This window comes from Anser anser (assembly GCF_964211835.1).
Source record: "Anser anser genome assembly, chromosome: 1".
Classification (NCBI taxonomy): Eukaryota; Metazoa; Chordata; class Aves; order Anseriformes; family Anatidae; genus Anser; species Anser anser.
The window spans coordinates 96,696,503-96,716,390 of NC_139720.1; the positions used below are offsets into that span (position 1 = coordinate 96,696,503).

At 42.7% G+C, this 19,888-nt stretch overlaps 1 protein-coding gene and 1 long non-coding RNA gene across 2 annotated transcripts in view; one reads left to right on the forward strand and one right to left on the reverse strand.

Annotated features, from left to right (window-relative positions):
• Positions 1–17,012, forward strand: part of LOC310892232 — a 35,107-nt gene extending 18,095 nt beyond the window's left edge. The window contains exons 1-2 of the long non-coding RNA XR_014577977.1: positions 1–15,985; positions 16,126–17,012. The exon at positions 1–15,985 is cut by the window's left edge and continues 18,095 nt beyond it. This is a non-coding gene — a long non-coding RNA (uncharacterized lncRNA). The remainder of the gene's footprint in view (positions 15,986–16,125) is intronic.
• The window catches only part of LOC310892228 (uncharacterized protein), a 421,439-nt gene that overhangs the window by 37,954 nt on the left and 363,597 nt on the right, over positions 1–19,888 (reverse strand). The gene's annotated exons all lie outside the window — the stretch shown is intronic.

A 19,888-nucleotide genomic window follows, 5' to 3' on the forward strand; every position in this document is an offset into this window, starting at 1 on the left:
ATTAATCTGGCAGACTTCTGAATCTGCAGGCTTCTGGGATGAGCAAATGGGTACAGTTTTCTTTTAACTGTTTTTTGAACCCCATGTGTTGAGAGAAAACAACAGAATGGAAATTGCTCATCAAAATGTTAACTTGTGGCACGGCAGAGCCACAAAGCAGGTGTGTGGCATGCCGTTCCCTTCGCTGACATGCCTACCACATGTCACCCAGTTCTGCCACCTCCGTCACTTTCTTTTGGAATCTCTCCTCCTGCAAACACTGAAATGTGGCTCGATGCAGAGTCTAGCACAGAAGTGACATGACCTTTTAGAGAGCAGGCAGCTCGGGAAAACATTCATTTAGGATAATGCCTCATGGAATAATCCTTTGGATTAGTGACCACAGTCTTCCAGCCCAAACATAAATGTCTTTCAGCTAATACTTTTGCTATTAGGAGTGTATCTAGTCAGAAAAAAAAAAAATACAATCTTGCTAATTCAAGCTAACAGCTAGGATGCTGACCTATCACAAATAACTGAATTTTTCAAATTAGCAAACACTTGAACAGACAATACAAAATATAAATAAATAAAGGATAAAGCATCACAGAGCATACTTTGTTCATTTATTTTGACAACTGCTTAGGTTTAATTTGTGAAAATACTTTACAGTGTTCTTGTAAATGCGCTGTGATGAACTTTCTAAAAATAATGAAGTCTTCATAATCTTTAAATGAATGTCTATCTTTGTGGTTCTACTGCTTGCGGCTGGAAATGAAAGCTATTAATGCAGAAGTTACCCTATAGGGTGACTGAGTTTTTCAGAAAAAATATGAGAGAAGAGGTGTCTTTTTTGACTGCTCTTTTTTTGTTCACCGTGTTCTGTGCACTTGGACATCAGAGACTGCAAGGAGCCAAAAACGGTTCCATGACTCCTGGATCCTTCAGTCCTCTGCGAAGGATCACTCAGATCTCCCTAAAACATCTTGTGACAAACACACGATTGTGCCCTGGTCTTCAGTTCCCCCCTCCATTTGCCTTGTTTAGGGCCTTAACAAACTTTCACACATTTAGCACATCTGATGTGCTAAATTCCAAACACCTGCAATGGTGCTTCCCCTGGAGTTTACATTTCCTTTTCCCAGCTAGAGAGAGAGAGACCAATAATGACCTGAAACAGGCAACTTTTGAACTCCCAGCTCCTTCAGTTTTGTCTCTCACAGTGACTGCTGGTCATTCCTCTCACCCACAAAGTGGAAGCTGAAGAACAAAAGGCTGCGGGCAGGATACTGCGAGCAGCCTGACTGAACAGACAGCAGGCAGGGGAAACAACCACTGGCTGGACTCGAGTGGAGAAAGCAGAGGGCTTGACCCAAATAGTTGCATAAAGCATTCCTAATAAAACATAACACAGCAGCAATCACCATCACGATATTTACCACAGTGTTAGTGCAGTTCACCAGTCAGGTGTCACAGTATCCCGAGGTTAAAATGGGGCAGCGCTTGCTGTGCAGACAGCAATGACGGGAATTTCAGGCTTGCCATTTTCCTGTGGCCAGAGAGGTAAATAACTCCCAGACGTAGTTTGATTTCAGCCACAGCATGGCAAAGGGAGAACCAAGTCATAGCTCCGCAGATAGCTCCAAGTCAGTTGCTCCACTGGCAGCCTCTGACTTTCCTTTCTTCTCAGGATGGAATTTATTATCGTAGCTCTGACTTCATTCTTAGTGGCTGAAGCTGTGTCCAGATTTCTCTTTGCCCAGATTTCTCTTTGCTGCCTGCTTAGACTACGTGGGGGCTATTGCCCTGGAGGATCGTGCTGTTTGAGGACAATAAACAGCTCCAAACATTCATTATTTCTTTTTAACCCCCATCTCCTCATTATCATTTTGCATTGGTAAATATGAAGTGCAGACAAGCAGTGAAAACAGAAGACGTGAAGTACCCATGACAAAATACAGAAGCATTAAAGGAAAGTGAAGCTTCCTATCTTCTTTACTTAGAGCTGAAGTTAGCTGACCCACTAGAAATAATAAAACTGAGTTACAACAAAAAGAAATTTGATCCTTTTTTAAAGAATATCTATAACCTACATTGCACTGGAGAATCCAAGTCCCCAGGAGTTGTTGGGAAACATGCTGTATAGCTTTCAAAATGCATACCAATTTACCAATCTCATACTATAAGCTGAGCTGCATTAAGAGCTACCTGATGCCCTGAGGTCTAAGAGCGTGAGCTTTCAGAGTATTATGCAGTGTGGATCAGACCCCTCCCTAGGTTTGGTGGGCATTACTGTCCTGGTGTGAAACTCACTCACATCTTCAGCGTTACTGAAGCTCAAGAATATATTTTGCCTGGGACAATTTTAAAAGAGAGATGTGTTTTTTTCCTGGTGCTGCTCTTATTCAGGATTAAGTTCTACTTTATTTTGTTGTACCAACAAACAAACAACAAATCCAACTCCAAGCCATTAAGTCTAAATCCACTGGAGTTTTATTGCACTACTGCTTAAGTGGGAACAGACCTCAAATGCTACTTCTCCTTTTCTAAAAGCAGAAGACCTTAGCACTTGAGCTCAGAAGCTTGACCATTAATTGTTTGTATTGCAGAGCCTATGACATACTTAAGTAGCTGAGCATAACAATAAACACAATAGCCAGTTCATTAAATCATTCTTTGTTAAGACTTTCCAAAGCTTTGGGCTTAAGCCTCTTAAAATTGAAATCATTATGCTATTTTTTTAAACAAATGAGCAAACATAATTCACACAAAAAGGGGAAAGCACAACAGAGTCTTTGATGTATGCATCATCACTGTGATGCCTCACTGAGATTAAACTATATGTCTTAACACCGCTAAGAGGTTTCAGCAGCTCTTTCCAAGGCAAAGCTAAAATCAGGAAAGGCTATAAAGTGCTGCCGTTGCTGTCACCTCTCCTACAACAGCTTTCCTTGGCCTGTCACATCACAAGAGAGGCTATCAATAAACTCTGGAGAGTAGCGTTTGCAGCTTCTCTTGTTGCGTCTGTAAGATCCTGTCAAAACCTTGACTTGTTGACACATCCTGCCAGGCTCTGAGGATGACTGGGGATGATGAAAGGTGGACGCAGGAATGGAGGTTTGCTGTGCTGGGAGAACTGGTTCTTTTAACTCAGATGTGCTAGTGCTCCAGCTTGGAGAAACAGGGCCAAACTATTCACTGCCTTGCAGTTAGGCAGGTATTTCACACAAGGTTATTTAGAAAAGGCTAAAATACCTTCATAAAATGCTACATGGATGAGCACACCAAATTATGCTGCCTTTTAAATAAGCTCACAATCCCCACCCTTGCTTTTGCCACAGCTCTGGCTGACTACAGCTTGTTTCTCCTCTTCGTGCCAACACTGCAGCCGCACTTGTAAGAACTGCGTTTCCCTTTCCCCATAAAACAATCCTGCACCTTTTCTCACATCATATGTCACGGGCAGAATCTCTGCCATTCCCTTCCTATGAATACCGTTAGCATGTGAATTCACACACTATTAGCATGAGAACATGTTGTAAGGAAAGCAGAAGAGATGTGCAGATCTGAGCAAAAGGCTTAAAAGGAGAAATTGTCGTCTTATTTTCCCACTGTTGCTACTATCTTCTTTTTCCCTTCCTTCAGATGTGCTGGTTATGAGTTTCTGTATTACGGCTGTTGGACTCAGAGCCTGCTTCTGGGGGGTGCTGAGTACTCCCTGTTCCTGACGGGGTTAACGACAGCAAATACAAACCACAATGGGTGTATGCTCAACATCCTCATCTATTAGCTCAGTAAATCACTCTTGCAATTTTTACTATTTCTTACAATTGCTGTCACGATGAATTTTAAGCCAAACCTCACACTGATAGGCAAGTCACCGAACTGGGGCACGGCAGAGGACTCCTGCTCTGTTGCACACCTGCCTCCAAGATGTCCTTCCTGAGAAAAGGAGGGTGAAAAAAAAAACAACAGAACAAAACACGGGAGGAGAGGGAAGAAGAAGGGAAAGCCCAGCTTCTTTTTTGCACATAAGGTTCCTCAGCCTGAGCAGAGGGCTTGGGAACTACCTGCTTGGGACCTGTTGAGGCCTCAGATCTAAGACTAGACTTGCCTCTCTGAGCAGACACAAAGCACGTACGGCTTTAAAGAAAATGCATAAATGAATTGAGAGTTAAAAACTACTAGAGAATACTCCCTGGGATTATCTGTACCATCAAGACAGGAAAACTTTGCAGATGCTACTGTCTCTCTAGAGGAATAAATGCTTGCATTTTAATATTCTCAGCAGCTGGTTCCTGTTGAATGCCATCAGGATGATTCAGCCACCCACCAGGAACACCAGTAGCAAGTGCACACACAGAAATCTGTAAAACTTTCTACTCCTGATGCCAATGCTGTTACTTCGGCCGAGTCTGATCTGTATCAACTATTCTCCATTACTACTAGCAGCAGGTTTAACCTCACCCTGGGATGGTGAAAGAGAATAGCTAGTCCCTGGTGCTGCCATGCTCAATCCAACCAGCTGCCCCCTCTATTAGCAGTGCTTCCCACAATCCACATCCGTAGCAGCACACTCTGTGGTTACCTCATTCACCTTCAGCCTCGCCACAAGCAACATATCTCTCCTGTGAGCTCCTCTCATCAAAGTAATGCTTTGGGCAATCCGATGTCCTTCCCCCTACAGTGGTCAACATCCAATGAAAGGGACATCGCCCTATAACATACTTGGTTTCTACATGAGACTCGGATGTGACAGATTACTTCCTCACCCTACTTGATAATCAATTTATCTCTAAAATCTGCTCTCTCTCCTCATTTTTGAAAAAATCAACCTCAGTGACATTCTGTCTGTGGTCTGTGGACCACTTCCAGGTGTTTTATGGAGGTGGATCTGTCTAACAGCAATAACGAAGCATTTACTTTTCCACAAGCAGCAATGCTTCCTGATGTTTGTTGACTGGGTCAGATCACTCAAGGCTTCCTCTAATCCCAGTGAGATAAATTTCTGTCTCTCTTTTGTCTGCATTTCTTGGAAGTAGATTCATCTGCAATCCCAATTGCAGAACTGTACCTAGAGAGGACAGAAACTAGGGGAGAGAGAACTAAATGTCAGAGTGACCCAGGGAAACTGGTCCACCTGTGACTTTAGGTCTCATAGCAGGGGAAGAGTCTTTCATTTCTACTTCATGTGATGACTGACAGCCGGACACTGAAAATAAACAGCTCAAATACAAAACAGTGGGAAAGTAACAAAGCAGATGCACCCATCTGGTCAATAATGCACATTTAGTTTTCCTCCTTAATGTTCCCACCATTCAGCTGAGTACTAAAGGTGCTACAGGTAGACAGAAAAACAGTATCAACACTTATTCTAAAATGATAGCTTTTAATTTCATCATCACAGAGCATCCTAATTTCACTGTTGTCTTTGAATGCTTTGAAGAAAAAGCATGCCTTCAACATGGAGATAAATGTTAGCTCAGACCATGCCAGCAGCGCTGGTCTTTCATCAGGGATGACTCCAAATATCAGTGCCATCTACATACATAACTCCTTAAGTAATCTCTCTAATAAATGAAAGAAATGTAGGTTTATTACCTGTGCCAAGATGTCCTAATGTGGAAAACAAGCCAAAACGGAGAAATTGGGGATTGTGCATGACTGACAGAAACATTATGTACACAAGAGTTTTAATGTCAGATCCCTGATGTACCCATATAGCTTGCGACACCTACTGCTGACTGCAATGATATTCATCCTGATTAGAAGTGATGCTATCATTTTCCTTACTTGCTTCACAAAGAATATCTTCAAGAAGCAGTGTGATTTCCAGAATCCAGGGTGGTCCCTACCATGATCTCACCTTAAATCAACAAAGTTATGGAGCTGCCACTTGCTCATTCTAATGAGTGTAGCGGTTAAGTGCCATTCAGAGTCAGCCAGGAGTCTGTGCATGAATATGGAAAAGAGAGGCAGGAGGGCAGCAAAAAGTGAGAGAACAACCTTCTATACCAAATTAAAAATGCAAAATTTTAATGAAAATTTTAACTGCTTTCACAGTTTTCTGGTATTTAATCTCAGGAAAAAAAAAGGAAAACTAAATTTCACAGAAATTGAAGCAACTGAAACTGAGAGTTATCTTTGATTAAACAATAAAAACATTTTTTTTTCTGCCTTGAAGAAAAGAGTGAGAGGAAAGGGAAAGAGAACATTTTAATTTATTTTTTACTTTTCTTTTTTTGCAATCAGTGATGAAGTTTCTTGACCAATTCTTCCAGTAAGCTATCTCATTGGATGAGATGTGGCAATGAGGATCTGTTACCCATTGTGGTTTCAGGGCTGAGAATGGATTGGATCATCTTCTCTGTTATTTTAGCCCCAAAGTATATTTTAAATAGCCTTAAGGAGAATGAAAATTCTTCTCATACCAGTGACAGGCAGAAATGGCTTTAGAAATGACTTTCATGTTTCCAACAGTTTTTTGCTTTTTTCTCCTTCTGAGTAATTTTTTTTTTCCTTTTCTTTTCTTGCACAAATGCAAGGGGATAGCCTTGTTTGAAAGATGTCAGAATACAACCCTCAGTGATCCATCAATCAACAAGAATACCCAGGGAAGTGTTTCTAGCAAGTAGTGAGTGTGGTGGAGTTCACTTCCATGGACTTCATTCAAATCAGTGACAAGTCAGCTACACAAAACCAGTTTGAAGGGCTGGCTTTTTTTTTTTTTCCCCATCTTTAAGTGTACGACAAAAGCATGTATCTTCTTGAAAGCTAACTCTGATTGGTCCAGATTGGCAGCATTTCAGTGCTTGGCCTACAATGGCAACTTAGAAATTATCTTTTGTCTTACTCTGTTTTCCCAGATCAGTTAGGAGTTGGCATGTGTTTTGAAAAGAAAACCTAAGTCCTTTAGAAAAATTTATTTTTTTTCTTAATAGAAACCGACCAGAATTTTACCTTGGCCAGAGGATTTTATCAAGATCTGAGGAGAGAACACTAATACCTTCAAAGTGAAAAGAATTAATTACACTCACACACGGCACTTTTGTAGCACCAGTGACAAGCATTACCAGAATTATTTCAGAGGTGAAGGAAGACGAGAGAAACGACACAAAATTTGAGGTGAAGATGCAAGAGCTCTTTATACTGAGGTATGTGAAAACCAAAGGTGAACGCAACCTTACTGCTTGCGCCTAATGGCTTCGTAGCATTTTACAGGCCATATTGATCCAATCTTCTCAGCTGCCCCTGAGGCAGGAAACCACTGGCTAGTTTCAGGGTGGTTTGGAGCACCTTGGAACAAGGGCACTGAGTGACTTGTCCAAGGCTGTGCGGCGCGAGGGCACTGGGCTGAGGAATGGGTCCAACCCGTGATGCTACAGTCCCTGGTGTGAGCAGCGGTCCCGTTACAGAGGAGGCTGACGGGGATAGAGGGAACTTGAGAAAACCGAAAGTACAGTTACCCTCAGAAAGTTTTACCCTGTTCTTTGTTTCTCTGTCATTAGAAAAAAAAATAGCTATGTATGTACGAAGAGCTTTCTCTTGCCTAATTAGGCCTCCCTTTCGTTATGCCCTGAACACTGGAGTTTTAATCCTGAACACAGAGGGGCCTTGGGCAGAAAATTTGGCCAGTCTTTTTCACAGAGCCTGAATGCGTTCAGACCCTTTAAAACCATACCAGCCCCTCACTAACATGAAGATTAAGCAGTACATTTTCAAAGCCATAATGAGCTAAGCCTGGTGGCCTCCTGTGAGATAGGAAACTACCCACTGACTGAGAAGCATTAGTCCCTACTACCCAAAGTGAATTACCACTTACTTTTTGTTACTTTCTTAACATAATTTGGTATTCCCCATTTGTCCTGACCTTATTGACCATTACAGACTACATTTGTTTCTTTACTGTATTTTAATAGCTTTATGATGCTTCTCTCTTCACACTATTCTCTGTATCTATTCTGAAAACCTTTGCTCTTATTTTCCTGCCTCTTTCCCTCTTTATAGCTGGATCTTCACCTTTTCTCATGTATTTTTTTCATTTCTGCCTCACCTCACAAAAAAAAAAACAACACTGTTTCTGCATATGGCTTCTCTTCTCGGTTTTGCCATTTCTTCTGACACCAATAATCCCTCACATCTCACTTCAAATTCCACTAGTTAGTATCCCATACCTTCACACTGTACCGTGGCTGTCAAAAATTCATCATCAACCAGCCTGACCAGCAAAGTTTATTAATACCAAGTATGGGGAGAAGATTTCTGACAGTAGAGGGCCCCTTGATACATCAGGCAAAGGAGTAGCTGAAGTTACACGACAAATTCAGATTCAGTAGAAATGAAACAGACATTAAACTTTGGAACAGTTGACTTAAATAAGCGGTCAGGCTTTACTTAAGGAATTCAAGATTACCTCTTTCTGAAAGATAAAGATATGAGCTTTAATAAATGCATTGGGCTTTACCACATGAAGGGAACTAGATAGGACTACCACAAGGGTCCTTGCTGCTTGACCATCTTCAGAGATGAAAAGGCACCAGCATCCAAGCTGCCTCTGAGTTTGCTTGGCAGTTTCACCCATTGCTCCCACCTGCTAGTACATGTTGGACACTCTGGGACAACTCCTTCCCTCCTCACCTACAAGGATATTTCTCCCTTTTTGCTGGGGTTTCCGCTTCCCAAGCCAGGGCTTTCTGGTTGTCTTAAAAATGGTGATTGCGTTCCCCTACAACCCATCCATATGCAGAGAGAAAAACACAGAAATTTTTATTTTTCAAGAGTCTTTTCTCATTTCACAGCTATGGTCCTTGCCCCAGCGACTGCTCAGGGCTTTTCCAGACTGCCTCCAATAAAATTGACCTACTTCTCCTTGGCTCATTGAGGTCCCCAGAAGCATCAGTAAGAGCTCAAGATTAATACATTTTTTCTACTACATCTTAGAAAGATCTTAGCAGCCACAAAGCTGCTAGGCCCAAGACACATAGAGTTATCAGTGACTCAATTTACATTCAATTACCATTTGGAAATTCATCTTCATCATCATAACTATGAGAAAATAGAGTCATGTCTTAACTATGGTACAACTAACAGAAATGGAACGAACCAGTACCAAGTAAGTGGACTTTTCAAGCTCTGTTTAAATTCATTTTTAACCGTGGGTTTATGGCATTGCAAAAATTTACTAAGAAAACATGGGTTAGTATTTGTCCAGTACTTTCACATGAGAAGTGCTGTTACTGTTGTCAAAAAGTCTACTGCGGACTTAAGTAGCTGTGAGAATGCAAAACAGTTTAAAATGTGAATAGCTTTCGTAACTAATAGCAAGTAGGCAATATAACAGATGGCAACTCACATGAAAGATAAACCACATCTTAATAACAATAACTTGCATTCGGAGGGGTAGTGTTTCCTAGCGGTTACAGCATGGAACTGGGATCCAGGATTCCCATGTTATCTTCCTGGCTCTGATGCTGACTTGCTGTGCACTGAGAAAAGTCACTCAACATCTCCGTGCCTCGGTTTCCTCCTCTCCAAACTGGAGATAAATCTTACAAATACCACCAGGCTGCACAAGGGAAGGGGCTCAGGTCATCAGTTTTTTTAACAAACATTGTGAGACAAATGAAGGTACGGGAGAGAAGTGTTTGCTAATGTTGTTCTGACCAAATTCCAAGGTGGTTACTTTGCTCAACACTGAAATGCAGCCGTCCCCGGATCGGGAAGTGGCAGCTGCTTAACTACGCTCCACACCATAATGATACGGTTCAGGCCAGGAAGTGAATATCACTGTACCCAACTGACACTTCAGAGGGAATTCGAGGAGGCCAAATATAATTACCTTAATTGAAATTTAGCCAGGACATTATGCAATCTTTAACGGCGGTCTGAATCTCTATTTTATATCTCCGACAAAAGGGAGCACCTACAGCTCTCCAGGTTTCTGTCATCATTTGTTGGCACATTATTTCGTTTTGATCAGAAAAAAAGAGAGCTTCTCAGTCTCTGTTTCTGCTTTGTGCAGCTCTACAGAGTTTCCTGAAAGTCCTCCAAAGCAAGCATCAGAACAGTCTTACAATGTCTGACATGAGGTTAACACAAAATTAAGAGGCTTCAAAATAAATGTTCCCTTTTGCTTTCTGCTATATATCTTTTTGTTTGTTTGAGTGAGAGATTGCATTTTTAACTGCATCAGCAGCAGACACTCTAAGAGCATCAATTCTGCCATGCTTTCCAGACAGAGGTTTCACCCTGAATTTGGTGACAATTTCATGGAAACAAAAGTTGGAGAACTGGACCAGGAGGGAAAAAATGACTAGTAACAGAGAGGAAGATGCCTTGCAGCGTACACCCTGGTGCTTCAGCAACGTGCAGGCAATAGCATAAACTAAAGCGCAAAACCAACTTGCTGGCTCATATCATTAGTGGGGAAGACAGCCTCAGATGAGCTCTGTTTTACTCCTTCCAGCTTTATAGGGTTATTGTGGCACTGACAATTTTCTGTGGCTTCTGAAGATTATGGGGATATATCTCAACAAGCCAAAAAAAAAGTCACAACCAACCAACCAACCAAAAAAAAAAAAAATAAAAAAATATATAAAGAACAGCTGATCTCACTGAAGAAGACTCTGGCATCTTCCTACACAGTTTTCATTGGTATTTCCTGATTCTCCGGCCAAAGAAATCATCACAAAACCGTTTTTTTCTGGGAGGAGGGGAAAAAATTGTTTCTCACGCTAGCTCTTTAGGCTTTATGGGATATGTAGTTGAAATTACCAGGTCAGAGTTTTATGGGTTCTATTCAAAGGACTACATAAAGAATATCCTATGTAACTAACTTACTGCTCTTCAGATGGTCAAAACTGAAAAGGCTATCCAAGCAAAAATCAAGTTCTGGAAAGTGCCATGAGAAATTTTACCCAGAGGAAGTGGATTCTGCTTCTGCTGGCTTCAGTGGAAACATAATCACTCAGATTTATTAATTTTTGTTTAAATATTAAGTTCATATAAAGAGATGTCTGGAAATTCCATGTTATTATTTTCAAAAGAGATGAGCTCAAATCAGAAAATCTGGATCTGGATGCCTAATAATGACAGAAGTTCAGGAGAGTTTGGACCGACAAGGCTGGCTCAGGCAAGTGTTGAGTGTTTTCCCAGGATTTTTTGAAGGCCAATACAAGGGTTTCAAAGAGGAGAGAGGCATGTGCAACATGGCAGAGTTACAAAAAAACATCGCTTGGAATTTCCTGGGTTTTGTGAGATTAAAATTCTAAGTCTAATTAGTTTAAGGAAATTAGCTCCTTATAATTTTAATTTTGTATTGAAGAAACACTAAAAATTAAAAATAGAATGAGAGGGGAAAAATTAATGGGTTTCAGTAATTAGTTAACCAGAAAATGCTCCTGTCTTAGTGTGACTGTCCAACACACATGAAAAAAAAAAAAAGAAAAAAGTAACCGAGACTTTCTTCATATTTTCCAAAATAATATAAGCTTCACCTCTGAGCTTGGAATGAGTCCTTGACATTTCAACTCAGCTAGCTTTTTTAGTGGTAAACCACTGAAATTGGTGTTTAGGTTGAAATATCATCTCACCATAACACTAATACAGACACAGAATAAATACATGCGTCCTGGCAAAAATAAACCTGAATTTGTTCCTTCTACTGGCCACATCAGATTTACATGAGTTTTGTGCACTAATGAAACGTTAAATGAAAGGGAAACCTCTTCTGCAGGCAGATGTTTTCACCGAGTGCTGAACTAGAGATCCCTGACACAGGGAAGCAACAGGACAACTTATTACGCCGCTGGAAAATGTATTTCTCTTAGCCGTGGTGATCCCATCTGAGGCCCCACGAGCCACACACTGGTGCACTAAAGAGACATGTGTTAGACAAGCTGTTTTGTCCCTTGGCTATCACCCTCCCAAGCACTGAATAGATCCGGATTGGGCTGGCTTGTGAAAAAAAAGTCAGATGAAAGCTGTGAAATTAAGCCAAGTCAAAGCACAACTTTGGTGCAATTCCACCGATTCCAAGTTATGCTAACAAAACTTCATTAGCAACGGATCTGGCCTACCCTGCCCAGCCCAGAGCTGCGCTTGGAAACCTAACTGCAGCACTTAGCTTTAAAATTTCTGCGACCCTTCACCGTATTTATGCAACGAGGTAGCTAGATATGTGTTTTACCATTATTTGAGCTTAGAGTAACTTCGAAATAAGATGCAAAGTCCCAGAAGTTTGAGAAGAGCTCTTTTTCTTTCACATTTTTTTCTTTCACTAAAGCTGCCGAACACCAAGCTGCCGAAATGGCCACAAACCCGCAAGACCTCGCACGGCCACAGCTCTCGAGCTTCAGCCTTGCCGCTGAGCTGTTTGCTGACTGTTGAGGCGACCGAACTCACGGGTGGCTACGAGAACAAGCTCACAAATAAAAATCGGCAGCTATGAAGGCTCAGAGGGCTGGAGCGCGCGTATGGTAGCAGGGAACATAATGTACTATGCATGAACAGCATGCAGTTTTTAAATGTTCGTAACACTTATTTCAAACCTAAATTTCTTCCAGCAAAGTCCGTAATTCCTGCCTCAGGACCACGAATGTGCCTCAGCACAAAATGTTAAAACAAAGCCAGTTTCAAGTTGCTAGAGTAAGAGAGAAAAGGCAAGAAGCCTCAAAATATTGTCTGAGGTCAAAGACGCTCTTCCTTCTCATTCAGATTACCGGTGAGAAGGAAGGATCTGCTGTTGAGAGTAAATAAGTGACACTTTAGTCCACTGGTAATTTTCTGAAAGATCTGGAGGCATATAAATATAAAGTTTCAGGTTGCAGGAGACATCTCAACTCATGTCTAACAACGCCACCACAGAGAGCACACACTGTGTGTTGCGGTTTCTGGTGTCCAGTTCAAGGGGATCACCCGAAATCCCGATGTTCTAGCTCTGTTTTTAATTAGCCCCTTCTCAGGAAAACCTGTACTGGTTTCAGTGGGAAGGTGTCTCAGCTAGATAAGAAAAAAGAAACACCACCACCTAGATGTGGTTCAACAGCATGAGCGAATTACAGTTGTTCCTGGATTTGTAACAAAAAATCTGTACTCTGTATCTGCCTCGCATACAAGACTGCTTCCGTACACCAGCCTAAGTATACACCAGCGAGGAAATGCTAAAACTTATAGACTATAGTTAGCTACGCTAACAGGAGTGTCAGTACAAACTGTATAAACGGGCAACAACACACACACGTACTTCCCCCTGGAGCGGGGCAATCGGCCCGAGCCCAGCCAGCGGCGGAGCAGTGCGAGTGGTGGCACGGCTGGCCAGCCAAAGCACCCACCTCTTACAGAAAGTGTCACTAACTCCTTTGTGTCTCTGCAGAGCCAACAGGATTTCAGCTTTGACGATCGTACCAAATTCAGATGGAAACAACGCTGAGTTTCACAAAGACACAGAAGAAATTACAGAGGGAGCAAAGTAGTGTAAAAAGCTCATTTTCTGGTTTGCTTGCCAAAGTATATTACAATTCAGGGTGCACAAAAATGAAACAAACAAACACTGAATTCCTCCCAAACAATCTCAATAGCACACCCCCCGCCCCAACCCTCTCATTTTGAATTATGTTTAAGGATTTTTTTTCCTTTTCCTTTAGAAATCAATTCTAAACAATTGACAAAATAAATCCTTAGTTCAAAAACAGAAATGAAAACATTGCATAGGAAAGTATCAAAACAAAACATTACCTCTGTTTTGGAAAGACAGACCTTTTTTCTCGCAACAATTTAATGTTTTATGGCAACTCATTGTGTTTGTGTTGACGTGACTTTGCATTTCCAGGTAAAAAGTTTTCGAGCAGTGTTTATCTAAACAATGCATTGCTAAAACCAGCACAAATAGGAGCAGAAGTCATCTCGCTTAACTAAAATGTGACTCAGTATCATAAATATTGCTCTTCTACTTGGCTATCCACCTCCGATTCCTAGTTGCTGTCTGGCTCTTTCCGTCCTATTATTAGGCACCAGCGTTCTGGTACAGCAAACTTGTGTGGATGGCACGCATGAAGCAGCTCTAATTTATACCTCGGACTTTATCCTGTATTCCTGGAGCACAGTATTTCATTTTCTGACGGCGCTAACTTCCCCGTTGCTCACCTAAATGCAGAAAAGCCCAGCATACGGCTCGCTACCCAGCAGCTTTTCAAAGTCAGCGAGTAGAAAGTGCCCAAATTAAATAAAAAAACAGGTAAAAGTTTACGGAAGTGAAACAAATGGCGCAGGTTAGCAGGGGCAGCCATAGGCAGCTCTGTGTTCTTGCTGAGACTGATACAGGTGCATCCTAACTTCACCGACCAAGGCAGGAAAGCCAGAAGGACAGACACACGTGTGTGTGGACACACCGACAAGTGAGAGAAAGGGACGAGGAAGAGGTAAAAGAGAGAAATAAAAAGGAAAGGTGTTAGTTATTTTTTTCAACTCTACAATGAACTCCAATTTTGGCAGAGGATTAAAAACAGCCCTTGGAAATAATTTTTTTTTCTTCTTCTTCTTTTCTCTAAAGCTTCAGCACAAAAAGAGTGATTATAAAAGGAATACACTCACACAGACGCACGTAAAACCGGGGGGAACTGGGGAGAAGGAAATGAAAGGAAAAGAAAACAAACAGACTCCTAACAGGCCCATACTGCTAACGGGAGTCCAAATAAAGAGTCATATGATATCTGATAGTGCAGGACACGTCGCCAGGAGCTGGAGCGGATTGCCTACAGGAAGAAAGAGCCAGTGTGTGACTGCTCAAAGAGCTTTTCTTTCTCCCCTTTTCATTTTTTTTTTTTGCCCTCTCCCTCTTTTCTCCTGTACTGTGAACGTGTTGCTCTCAGGTCAGGTCCACAAAGAGTCCCCAAAAGACGGCTATCGTCTTTTTCTGCACTTCTGGAAGCAGGGACAGTTGCTGGGAGATGCCTTCTGGTTGAGATTGAGGGGGACTAAATCTAGATTTCAGCTCTGTCTGCCCTCCCTCTTCTGTCACCAGCTCCATGGTTGCAGATACAAAATGATCACAAAGGCATGTTATATTAAAAAAAAAAAAAAAAAGAAGAAGAAAGAGGGAGGGAGGGAGGAAGAAAAAAGATTCAGGGAGGGAAAAAATAGAGACTGCTTATCCTATGGAAAACTTCAAAGGCCAAGTCCCATTTCAGTGCTCTTTTGTTTAGTTTTCCTCTGATTTTTTTTCTCTCTTTTTTTTTTCTTCTTTTTTAAGAGTCAGAGAGCAATTGAGAGAAGTCACAGAAAACACTCAGACCATGAAAACCGTCAGGAGTTGGGAAAACTCTCCAGAGGAAGGAGGAAAAGGAGGATTTAAAATAAAAGAAAGGGATTTGCGATTTGCCAAAAGTTCATCTATTTCCTAGGTTTGCCAACAGAACAACGAGCTCTTTTTGGTGCTTCGTCCGTCCCCCACCAAGCGTTTTACAAAACCTGGTGGAGCCCACAAAGTACTTTCGAGTGGAGGCTGCTATCCCCGCTGCCTACGTAAAAGCAGGGTGCCCCGGGCACCTGCAGGGAAGGGACCCTGGGCTGGGAGCAGGGGGCTCGAGGCCGCTCGCCACCCTCCTGCTGCTGCCAAAGCCGTGTCCGCCAGAGCCCTGGGGAGGGAAGGGCCCTGCCAGCAGATCTGGAGGGGTGGAAGCCTCTACAAACACCAAGCTGTGTTTTAGCTGGCGGTTTCACTCGCCATGGCCGGTTTTACTTCACTTTTGCAAGGGACAGGCTGTGTCCACCGGGACTTTTTGCCTCTACGGCACAGTGGTGTTCCCACAGCGGTGCAGACAGAGCGAAAGGACGCAATTTCCCCCCTTTTCATCGTCTGAGGATTTGTAAATGCAATAATTCTCAGTGTACACTCACGACACAGAGATGTTGCTCAAAAACAGTGCCACAGATACATCTGTGATACCTACGTTGCTGTTACACACGACCTCTTCCGAGGGAAGCCTGCAGCACGAATATAAAAATTAAGGTATTGTAGCAATAACGCTCTGCATCCAGGAACGACTGTTGTAACTCTCTGGTAATTTCACCTAGTTCTATATAGCGCGTGCTGATGATTCTTACGGGGTGGATATAATCTACAGCTTCCTCTCTTGTTTTCTGTTACAGCTGATATACGATGCAGTTTCGAGACTGGTAATTTGTCAAAGCCCTGAAAATACAAATCAATAAAGGAAGGAAGGCAGAATTTGGCTAAATAAAGCACTTCCCCAAGCTACTGAATTTGCACTGGTATATATTCTCAAACATCCTAACCATTGTACAGAAGACAGTGTAGAGAAGATATCATGTATGTTATATACCAGATGCAATAAATTTCCAGTCTAAACACCTCCTCAAATATGATGCATTATTCCTTTTCTATACGGTGCACGGAAAGGTCTATGCCTTTTCCACATGCGAATACACAAAGAGTATATATATAAAAAACACAGTCAGAAGAACAAAAAATCTCTAGTGCCAGGTGGTCCGTCCCAAAATCCTCAATTTGTGGCTCTATGAGAGAAGTAAACTCTTAGGACGAAATGGAGCCCTTTGAGAGAGGGTCCCATCTACCAGGAGGAACAAACAAACAAACAAACAAACAAACAAAAAAATCCCTGAGCTCCGACTAATCATTTGAGCTGCCAATGAGAGGTGACTTCTAGACAGATGGTCAGGGAAAAACTGAGTCCATGGACACAGACGTTGGTGCCCCATCTGTATTTTAGGATCCCAGCTTCAACAAGCCATTACCAACTTTTTTTCTAAGTGACAGAAAGTGAAAGATTTCAGTTCTCACTAACGGATTTATTTTTCATCGAAACCACCCTGTTCCCTTCTTTTTTTCTTCCCCCGGTAAGAATTTGTTGTTTAATTTTTTAAGTAAACAGAAACTGCTCACAGTACAACTTCTATGCCAAAAAAAAGAAAAAAAAAAAGAAAAAAAAAGAATAGGTAACTTGGCAAAACAGCAATCGGATTTAAAGAGAGAGTGAAAAAAGGGAGAAAAGAACGACATATCAAACTCACTTGGTCTCGTCCCCCTTCCATTCCTGTTCTTATTAATTCCAAATTACAATTTGGAGGTAAGGGAACTGAATTTCCTTTCAATCTATTTTGCTGCTGCCACACATTCTCTGCCTTGCTTCTGTCTCTTTCTTTTTAGGAGGGAAAAAAAAATCCCTAATAAAAATAGAAAAACATATCTCCAGCGTTAAGCTCGCTCTCCCCCTTCCTTTGTAAAGAACTCTTTGTTCTCTAGTGAAAATGCTGAAAAAATCCCTGGGCTCCCTGAAACAAGTGCAAAACACTTAGAGGCTTTTGGGCTGGCTGGGAGCCAGAAACCCTCCCGCTGTCTGGTTAGGAAGAGAGGGAAGCGAGAGAGAGAGAGAGAGAGGAGAGAGAGAGAGGAGAGAGAGAGAGGGAAAAAATTGGAGCTTCCTTTAATAGACATAGGAAGCAGGTCTTTTTTTTTTTTCCTTTTTTTTTTTTTTTTTTTTTTTTCAAAACTGGCGGTCAAGCGTTAAGTAACTCCCTGCTTAAATCCACCTGCTAGCAATGAACTTGGGCAACCCCCCCGGGGGTGCACAAAGAGGAGCCACCGCACCGCGCTCCAGCCAGCCTCTGCTCCCCGCCGCCCCCTCCCCGCTGCCCTGCTTCCATTCTCCCTGCTCCCGGCACACCAATGCCCACAGCTCCTCTCTCCCCCTGCCACCAGCGACAGACATACCAAAATACACGCTCGCTCCGGCTCCTTAAAGAGCAGAGAGGGGAGGGAAAAAAATAAAAATAAAAAAAAAAGGAAAAAAGAAAAAAAAAAGGAAGAAAAAAGAAGAAAAAAAAAAAGCTTTTCCCATCTCGGTTGCGACAGTGATAAGGGGTAGGGAACATCTCATACCTGGTGTGAATGCTAATCAGCCAGGAGTTCTCCTTTTTTCCCAAGACAGGGAACTGTTTCCTTCCAAATTTATTAGAACCTCCTCCACTGCCTCTTTGAAAAACCTTCTTTGTCACCCTCTTCCCAAGTCCCGATACTTCTTTAAAAAAAAAAAAAAATGGCTTCGGAGCTCCTTCTATTCTTGATATTGATTCTCTCTCTCTCTCCCTCTCCCTCTCTCTCTCTTTCTCTCCCCCCCACCCCCCCACCCCTCCTCCTTTCTCCTGTCTCTGTCTCTTCTGAGTGGTCTATTGATAAGTCCCTAGAGGCACTGGGTCAGCCTGCCCGTAGGAAACCAGACACAATGCACAAATCTCCGAGTGCCATTCTGCCATCAGCAAGCAGACCACGTTTAGGAGAGAGGAAAAAAAAAAAAAAACACACAGTAGAGCAAAAGACAGAGAGAGGGAGAGAGAGGGAGAGAGTGTGAGAAAAAGACTGATTGGAACAGGAGGGAGGGAGGGAGGGAGGGAGGGAGGGAGCGAGGGAGAGAGAGCGACACTGCCAGTCAGGTTAATCATCCCTACTTTAATTAGCTGTTCGGCTTAGACATAAAACAATTGAATTTGAATGATCTGTCAGTGGGCTCGGCTGAACCAAAGGGGAAATGCGAATATTACAAAAAAGACTGTTGGTGTATTCAGATAAGCCAGCCTGGAAAATCCTCAAAGGATAACTATTAAAACTTACCACCAAACAAAAAAGTACCGAGTCAGATGGCGTTATACCGGGGGCCCTCTCCAAAAAGCTGGGAGATCCCTTCCCTCGCCTTTTTACACGCCCCACAAGGTTTCACCGACGCAAAGATGCACACGTTCCTGGAGCCCTCATGTCTACCTGTCCCTGCAGGGTGGCAAGGGGAGTTCAGATTCCCCTGCTACTTCTGGCCATAGAAAGCGAGACCGCGGCGCCACTCAGCTGAATTTTTCCTGGTGGATCGGTGGAAATCTCTGATTCTGGGACTACACAAGCTCCGGGAGCGTCTCTCTGCTACGGATGTCTACATCCACATGGATAAATTGAGTATCTGCTCGATACGTACAGAGATGCTGCGAGAAGGCAGTGCCAGGTAGTGGAATAGATGAGTCCCAGGCACCGGGAACGGAAAAAAAAGTTATACCTAAAAATAGGTGGCAAAGCAATCTATTCGTTCTAGCCCGGGTTGCAATCTGAAGTGCAGCTCGAATGGATTAATCCTGGCGATAAACAGCGCAGTGGCAGCGCTGCGTGGCAGGCAGGGGAGGTATTTATGACACTTCTACAAAGTCCTCTTCGGAAAGGTGCGGACAGGCGCCTGCTCCCCCGCAGAAGCCAGGCGGCAGGTAACGCGGCTGCTGGCACCCTACCCTGCCAAAACCATCCCTTGTCAGAGGATGGGGACTTTCTCCGTGTTTCAGGGCATACACACACCGTTGCCCCCTCCTCTAGCTTGTGGCAGCAAGGCTGGGGGTGAACTGACTGTGCAAGGCAGGTATCTTCCCCGTGTTTCAAATACGTCCTCGGTATTGCAAATAGGGTTACAGCCACAGCAGCAAACCCATAAATTCCCCATGGGGGCCATGAGCATCTCCTGTACGCAAACTTTTAGATGGGCACGGCTAACCTGCAGGCGCTGCTCTAAATACGAGGAGAAAGCAGAGAAGGAGTTTAAAACGCGGCTGGCTGCTGGTCTTCAAGAGGGAGCTCTGGGATTCCCTCTCACTTTGCATTTTGGGTACGGATGCTTAAAAAAAGATATGAAAAAAAAAAAAAAACAGACAGAAGCCTTAGCAACTTCTCCACATTAATTTCATCATCTTTTCTACGCACATCTCCAGGCAAAATTAACATTGTTTTTTATGGGTTTCGCTGGTAATGGAGAACTGCCAGGTGGTGACAAAATTATTAATTCCCTCTATCAGCCTCTGCTGTGGGAAAAGGTGGGTTCCTGCCATTTTCCACCCCTTAAAACGC